Below are 6770 nucleotides of genomic sequence, written 5' to 3'. Positions count from 1 at the left end.
CAGTAATCATCACAGGATGTAAAACCTTGGCCTCTGGACTCTAGAGATGACATCACTAATGCAGCTGGCCGAGAACATCTTGCAGTTCCAGGGCCCTAAAGTGGAACGACCAGTCCCCTGAAGCAGAACCACCACCTCATTACAATCTCACTGAAACCAGACATGGAGTCAGTGGAAGGGACAGGATGATCAAGAAAGCAAGTATTACAGCTGGCCAAATCCCTCATCAATCAGCATGATCCAAGACCTTGAGTCCCTTAGCCTGAATTTCCACCTTTTGAAAACCATTGCTCATAAGCCACCTGGGAGTGCAGGTCTTTGAGCGTGAGATCCCCCTTCTCCTGGGTGGGGCCACACCAGTAAAGAGCCTACCTATCTTGCTTCACTGCAAAAGTTCGGTGTCAGATTTTTCATATGCTTGCCCTGCCTTGTTAGGTTACACTTCTTCCAGCACACTGTCTTCTCTTCTGTCTTTGTCAAATCTCTGCCTGTCTCTCTCTTTCCTTCTCTCTCTTTTTAAAGAGGGCACCATGCCCAATGTGGGGCTTGGACTTACAACCCTGAGATCAAGAGCCACATGCCCTACTAACTGAGCCAGCCAGACGCCCCTCTCTGCCTCTCTCTTATAAGGACACTTGTGATTGTGTTTAGGGCTCACCTGGATAATCCAGGATAACCTCTCCAACTCAAAATTCTTAATCTTACCTGTAAAGACCCTTTTTCCATCTAAGGTAACATTTACAGGTGTCAGGGATTAGGACTTGACCACAAATAACTTTACCCTTAGGCACAATAGGAATTCAGTCCATTCCTAAGGTTTGGGTTGAATAAAACTGGCCCAAGAACAGAAAATTAAAGTACTCATTAATTAGAAAGGAATTTTAAGAATGCCAGGGGACTTAGAGCACGCAGCATGGGCTGGAACTAATATTTTATCATTAACGATCTCTAATAAGAGCGCTTCAGACAATTTATTAAATTTACAAATGGCACCAAGCCTGGAGGAGCTGTTAATAGTCCTAGTGTTAACAGTTTCAGAAGAGCAAACACCTTGAACTTTGGTGGGACAGCAATGCTGAAGAGCATGTTAGCTGCATAGTGAGAGTCCACAAAGCATTCTTTGACTAAAGGATTAGATTAGTTTTCAAAAGAGTAGAAAAGCAAAAGTGGGGTTCTGGCCTCCACACTCAAAAAGCATGTTAGAGATAAAGACAGTTCATTCCGTTTGTATTTTCATTAAATGTTTAGTGAATAAAGGAATATAAGGGCCCATTTCAGCTTCAACTGGGTTTAAAACAAAGTGGGCGTGTCTGCTTGGCACCCTTCTGATGAGGGAGCAGAAGGCAACCTGACACCCCACAAACCACGCCCACACACCACCCCCAGGTGGGCTAGGTGACACTCCTCAGGCACTCCTGGCTGCCCAGGAACAAAGGAAAGGACAGAAAACAAATGGTTAAACTGATAGAGTCTCTATCAGTTTACAAAAATCTTAGTAATATTACAAGAAAAGGGCAATCTTATCGATAGCCTAATCTCCAGGAATTCCCTACTGTCTTAATGTTAATGCTTTGCTAGAAGGAAAAACAACCTTAGTCTGACAATGGCTAAACCTCCAAGTAATCTGTGAGTCTTTTTTAGCATATGAAAAATCCCTTTAAGAAACTTCCTCTTGACATCATGCCCCCCCCCGCCCCCCCCCCCCCCCCCTCCACAGTATATAAGCAGTCACTCTTCACAACCCCAGTTCAGCTTTCTGCCCATGGGTCCTGTCCCTGGGCTTTAATAAAATCACCTTTTTTGCACCAAAGATACCTTCAAGAATTCTTTCTTGGTGGTCAGCTCCGAACCCCCACCACTCCAAAACATCATCACTTCTAGGTACTTTGAGGATTCCAAAAGGTACTGGAGACCTGGCTCCTTAGAGGTGACCACATTAGAAGTAGATGACAGGGGGTGCCTGGGTGGCTCAGTCGGTTAAGCACCCGACTCTTGGCTTAGGCTCAAGTCATGATCTTACAGTTTGTGAGTTCGAGCCTGGCATCGGGCTCTGCACTGATGGCACAGAGCCTGCTTGGGAGTTTCTGTCTCCCTCTCACTCTCTGCCCCTCCCCCACTCTCTTTCTCTAGCTCTCTCTCTCAAAATAAATAAACATTAAAAAAAAAAAAGAAAGAAGTAGATGACAGGAAGCATTACTCTGGGCTCATGCTGCCATGCTCCGTGAGTAGCTTAATGCAATTTCATGTGTCCTCTTGTCCAGGTCCCAGTAAAAGCATCAGGGTTCAATCCATTTTAATTAAAGGGACAAACAAGTGGTAAAATTAACTCTTACTTTTTAAAGTCAATCAATCTGTTAATTAAAACATTTCCAATCTAATTTTTCCCACCCTTGTGGTCCTCCTCTCCTTGCCCCAACACTTTTACCTCCCTCCATGGGAAAAGAGGCAGAGTGACCTAACGCCTTGGTGTCTGTGCCACACAGACTTGGCTGGCAAACTGTGAACTAGACCCAACTCCACATGGGGCCTCAATGTGCACCAACTGGTGGCAGTGACCACACTACATGCTGTTATCCTTGGCCATGGTTATACACACGAGGGGCAGCAGCTTCGACTAGTGGTTTGTGTCTGTTATAAAGAAACAACAGGCCCCAAATGGAGTCACTTATGTTAAGTCTCACCAAGAATACCTAATAGCAGTTTCAGCCTCTCCCAGGAGTGGAGTTTAAACCAATCTGTCTGAAATTTTCTGATGGCACTGGTGAAGTAAGCTTATGATAAAACCCCACAATCCTTTCCCTCTAACTGGAAGGTCACCTTGCCTGGAACAATCCTTTCTTTTCTTTTGCTATTAATTTCCTTGTCCTGACCTGTTTCTGCCTATAAAACCTTCCATTTTGTACAACTCCCAGAGCATCCTTCTATTTGTTGGATGGAATGCTATTTGATTCGTAAATTGCTGAATAAATCCAATTAGAGGTTGAATTTTTGTCCTTTAACAGTTCATTATTATAAACAAAGAATGGAGCGAGCATCTTGGACAAGTTACTTCATTTTTCAAAGTCTCAATGTCTCCACATCTTTAAAGCTTAAAGATGATCATTGCATCCTTCTCAAAGCTTAGTCTTGTGACAACACATGTGGAGTCCTAGCATACAGTAAAGATTCCATAAAAGAGACCAATTACCTCTAAAGTTTGTAGAGGTTTCATTTCATGGTCTGCAAATTCCCCTTAACCAAATCATCTGTCTGTCTTTTGATTTAACTGAAATCCACTCTCCTTCAAGGGTAGCTTCCTTCACATTCCTATTGTAGAAGGTGCTATTATTACTCCTTTCCACAGATGAGGAAATTGAATAGTAATTGAACAGTGTTAACTCAGTAAGTGGCAGAGCCAGAATCTTAATCAGGATAGTCTGGTTCTAAAGGCTGCTCTCAACCCAGTGGGCAATTTTACCCCTTTTTGTAGTTAAGAGTTTCCTGAACTAACTTCACCCCATTTTACATTACAGGATCTGAAATAAGAATACTTTGTTTGTTTGTTTGTTTAAAGCAATGTAGTTGTAGTAGCCAGCTCCTAAAATGATCCCTGCTTTGGACTGTGTCCCCCCAAAATCTGTATGTGGAAATCCAAATGCCCAGTATGCTCATATTTGGAGGTAAGGCTTTGGAGGTGCGTGGGTCACAAGGGCAAAACCCTCACATATGGGATTAGTGCCCATTTAAAAGAAATTTCAGGGGTGCCTGGGTGGCTCAGTTGGTTAAGTGTCCAACTTCGGCTCAGGTCATGATCTGAAGGCTCCAGAGTTTTGAGCCCTGCATCAGGCTCTGTGCTGACAGCTCAGAGCCTGGAGCTTGCTTCAGTTTCTATGTCTCCCTCTCTCTCTGCCCCTCCCCTGCTCGCGCTCTATCTCTCTTGTCTCTCAAAAAATGAATAAACATTTAAAAAATTAAAAAAAAAAAAAGATTTCAGAGGGGTGGCTGGGTGGCTCAGTCTGTTAAGCCTGTCATGGCATCAAGACAGACCTCCCCCATCCATCCGGCTGAGCATGCAGCCTGCTTGGGATGCTCCCTCTCCCTCTCTCTTTCTCTCTCTCTCCCTCTCTCTCTCCAAATAAATAAACTTTGAACAATAAATAAATAAAACCTCAGAGAGACCCTTTACCCCTACTGTTAAAGTAGGCAGTTAGTTAGGCTTTGACAGGATGACAAGAGGCCAGCAAGGGGGAGTCATGAATCATTCTCAGGAAAGTTAGAGACCTGTCCTGGCAGCATTCCAAAAACAAAGCCACATGAAGAGCCAGATCAAACTAGATAGGCCCAAGATAAAGAAGGCCAGAGACCCTGACTAAGTAAGGGAGAAAAGGCAGGAAACCCTGAGAAAGTCCCGCCCCAAATAACAAATATTCCATCCCTCAGTTAACAACTGTCAATAAAAGATAGAGACCCAACCCCGCCACCTCCCCCCCAGCTATCCTTTGAGCTCTCCAGTGCATACCCTCTCTAATAAACTCACTTGTAATGCTCAAACACTATATCTGGTCCATCTTTAAACACTTCCTTGCAGGAGACCCAGAGCCTCCAGGGACATCCCGGGGATGGGCTGGGTGGAGGCCTCAGGGCCCAGTAGTCTCCACCACTCCACGGGGCAACACTATTACCATGTGAGGTTACTACAAAAAGACAGGTGTCTGTGAATGAGGAAACAGGCCCTCACCAGAGCCAGATGGTGCCAGTGCCTTGATCTTGAACTTCCCAGCCTCCAGAACTGTGAGAAATAAAATTCTGTTATTTATAAGCCACCCAGTCTATGGTATTCTATTATAGCAGCCTGAAGGGACTAAGACAGTCCCAAGTGTTTCTATCTCCCAGGATTCAGAGCCTTGTAGTCCCTTCTACACTGTATCAAGGCTGGTCTGTGAGCAATAGCATATAGCAGGAGAGATGGGAAGTCACTCCTAAGATCATGTTCTAAAAGACACTGTTGGGGGCGCCTGGGTGGCGCAGTCGGTTAAGCGTCCGACTTTAGCCAGGTCACGATCTCTCGGTCCGTGAGTTCGAGCCCCGCATCGGGCTCTGGGCTGATGGCTCAGAGCCTGGAGCCTGTTTCCGATTCTGTGTCTCCCTCTCTCTCTGCCCCTCCCCCGTTCATGCTCTGTCTCTCTCTGTCCCAAAAATAAATAAACGTTGAAAAAAATAAATAAATAAAAGACACTGTTGGCTTCTGTCTTGGTCACTCTCTCTTACTCTTGTATCACTTGCTCTGGCTGTGAGTTGTCATGTCATGAACAACCCTGCAGGTTGAGGAACTGAAGCCTCCTGCCTTCAGCCATGGGAACGAACTTGCAGGCCGATCCTTCCATCCAACTGAGCTTTCAAATGATTACAGCCCTAGCTAGGATCTTGGCTGCAACCTTACAAAAGATCCTAAGCCAGAACCACCCAGCCAAGCTGACCACATTCCAGTCCTTCAAAAACTGTGATAAGAGAATGAACATTTGTTGTTATAAATTGCCCAAGTTTGGAGGTAATTGGTTACAAGCAATAGAACTAATACGGCAACTGTCTCAAACTTCTACACACTTTATTTCAAAGGCTGTCTAGCCTAATGCATTTTCCATAAATATTTAATCACGAAATAGCAAAGGAGAGTTAAGGTGGCTCCACCTGGAAGTTGGGGATTTTTCTCACCTCTCTACTCTGACATTAAAAGCCCATGACAATCATAATGGCTTTATGGGCTGTTACCTGGCATTTCCTTATCAGTTAACAGAGCCACAGGACTGTCACATGCATTCTTTTTGTTGTGGACTTTCCCCAAGTAGATGTGTAGAATCTGCGTGTTTATTAGCTGACCTATGACCGAGTACCGTATGCGGTAAAAGGCAGGTCTGTCAGAGTTGCCACAACCGCCACCAGCCATTTCCAGAACTCTTTTCATCTTGTAAAACTGAAACTCTATAACCCATTAAACAATGGCTCTCCATTCTCTCCAGCTCTTGACAACCATCATTTTCTTTCTGTTTCTATGATTTTGACCAAGTACCTCGTACAAGTGGAATCATATAGAATTTGTCCTTTTCTGTTTATTTCACTTAGCATAATGTCCTTGAGGTTCATGCATGCTGTTCCATGTGTCACAATTCCCTTCTATTTTAAGGCTGAATAATATTACATTGTATGTATGGGCCACATTTTGTTCATCCTTTCATTTGTGGATGAACAATTGGGTTGCTTCTACCTCTTGGCTATTACGAACAGTGCTGCTGTGAATATGGGTATACAGAGACCCTGCTTTCAATCATTTTGTGTACATGCCCAGCAGTAGAATAACTAAATCATACGGTAATTCTATTTTTAATGTTTTGAGTAACCATCATCTTGTCTTCCACAATGGTTGTACCATTTTGTATTCCCACCAAACAGCGCACAAGAGTCCCAATTTCTCTGCCAACCCTTACTATTTTATTTTCTGGGTTTTTTCGTCCATGTTTTTTTTTTAATGTTTTTATTTTTATTTTTGAGAGACAGAGAGAGAGAGAGAGAGAGAGACGGACAGAGAGGGAGACACAGAATCCAAAGTAGGCTCCAGGCTCTGAGCTGTCAGCACAGAGCCCAATGCAGAGCTCGAACTCACGAACCGTGAGATCATGACCTGAGTCGAAGTTGGACGCTTAACTGACTGAGCCACCCAGGCACCCCTTCTGTTTTTTTATAGTAGCCATCCAATGGATGTGAAGTGGTCATTCATATATATTTTTATTTCCTTT

Source organism: Puma concolor, chromosome D4, assembly GCF_028749965.1.
Source record: "Puma concolor isolate L17-30 chromosome D4, mPumCon1.1.hap2, whole genome shotgun sequence".
NCBI classification, from domain to species: domain Eukaryota; kingdom Metazoa; phylum Chordata; class Mammalia; order Carnivora; family Felidae; genus Puma; species Puma concolor.
The sequence above is the reverse complement of the archived record's forward strand: the minus strand, read 5'-3'. Positions refer to the sequence as shown.